Here is a 2,022-nt window from a genome sequence, read left to right as displayed (position 1 = left end):
ACGAAAAACGATACAAATAACATTTTGAACTAATCTAATAAATAAACCTTCAACAATTTTCTGTAAAATATAATAAATAATATATTATTTAATAACTTTCACAAAAACGTGGTTAGATTCAAAAACAATAATTTCATACAATGAGCATAAAACCACACACAAGTTCTTATTTGTGATAAATTATTATAAATGTAATAAATTATTACAAAATAAATAATTTATTCATATCATTATCATAACTAATCAATAAACGTTTCGGTCATTAACTTGACCATCTTCAGTATTACATTATAGTTATAAATAAAATTCCTAAATTTATATATGTGTCAAAACTTTTTAAAAAATTCTTCTCTGTTTAGTTTTTCATTTACAACATTAACTACGCAATCTTGTTCTTATATTGGGTCCTCCTTCATGACCATAAACTGCTGCTAATATACGCTAACTTGTGTCGTCGTGATCGTGTATCGTTTCAGTTACGCCTTTTTTTATTTTGTTGGTTGATGAAATATAGTTACCAAACAGTATAATCAGTAGTATGTACATTTGTAGCTTGACAAAATAAGACAACGTATATCAATTTTAACAAACGATTACAATTTAATTTACCTATATTCCGACACACGTGGTAGTCATATTATGATCATATCATTATCATATAATATATTATTATGAATCGTTAGTACTCTTTAAATTACAGTTAAAAAAATTAATAATTATAATTTATTATATTTTACAGAAAATTGTTGAAGGTTTATTTATATTAGATTAGTTCAAAATGTTATTTGTATCGTTTTTCGTCAATTTGTACGAGATATTGCAATAACAATCTTTTTATATTTTATCAAATATATATATATATATTTAAATATTTTTTTATATATCTATATAAATTATTAATTTACACAGGATACATATAAGGATGGATATATTTGTTGTATGGAATATTTAAAAATTGGCAAATCTTATACTTCTGCAAAAATATATTTTATTATACATATTTTATAAAAAATTAATAAAGTGAGGTTATATATTTAATTTCCAGAATTCTTTTACTATACTATACATATTTCCATTATTGATATACATTTTAGAATAAAATACACAATAATTATTACAATAATAGTTAACGTATGTATCTCTTTGTCTTTATGCACTCTGCTTTTATTAAGTTCATACGCAAATTCGCAAAATTGTTCCCCTCTCACGATCCGTTCAACTCAATCCGATTACCTCCTGAGACAGGCACCAAAATCCGATTAAGCTAGGGAGTTTTTTTGAAATGCACCAACTGAGTACCACTGTTCGATCGGATTGGAAATCCGACCATTTGTCGTAAACACCCGTTGCTTACAAAATCACAGTCAATTTAATGGCGAATATGGCTGTTCTTTTTGTTTGAATCCAGGAAAATTTATTAAAGTCGGAAATGGATATTCACGTGTTTATTGTGGTGAAAAAGGTACTGCAAGAACAGAACAACAATATCGTAGAAATGTGGAACAGGCAGTGCAAGAGAATAGAATTATTCATGATATTAAAGTTACGCTATTATCACTTTTACCCATTTTTAACATAATATTTTTATTTCCTCCAGAATACATGCACGCAGTGCTATTGGGAGTTGTTGAAAGTTTTTTTTTTTTTGCATTTTGAGGTTCGACTCCTCAAATAATGAACGTCCATGGTATATAGATTAAAAAAAAAAATTTTTAACGATCGCCTATGTAAAATTGTCTCTCCTTGGGAAATAACAAGCCTCGATCTTTACAGGATATGCGATTATTTAAAGCTTCGGAGTGGATAAACCTACTTTTGTATTATTCATTGCCATGCTTATGGGATTTACTCTATATCAACGCTATTTAAAACACTGGTTACTTCTTGTATTTAGTATGCACAAACTGCTAGTGTCCCGAAAAATTAGCGCTAATGATTTAACATAAAGTGAAAGAGTATTAACAACATTTGTGAGACAAACGGAATCATTATATGGACCAGAACATATATTCTGTTACATCC

This window comes from Cyphomyrmex costatus, unplaced genomic scaffold, assembly GCF_001594065.2.
Source record: "Cyphomyrmex costatus isolate MS0001 unplaced genomic scaffold, Ccosl1.0 scaffold67, whole genome shotgun sequence".
Classification (NCBI taxonomy): Eukaryota; Metazoa; Arthropoda; class Insecta; order Hymenoptera; family Formicidae; genus Cyphomyrmex; species Cyphomyrmex costatus.
The sequence above is the reverse complement of the archived record's forward strand: the minus strand, read 5'-3'. Positions refer to the sequence as shown.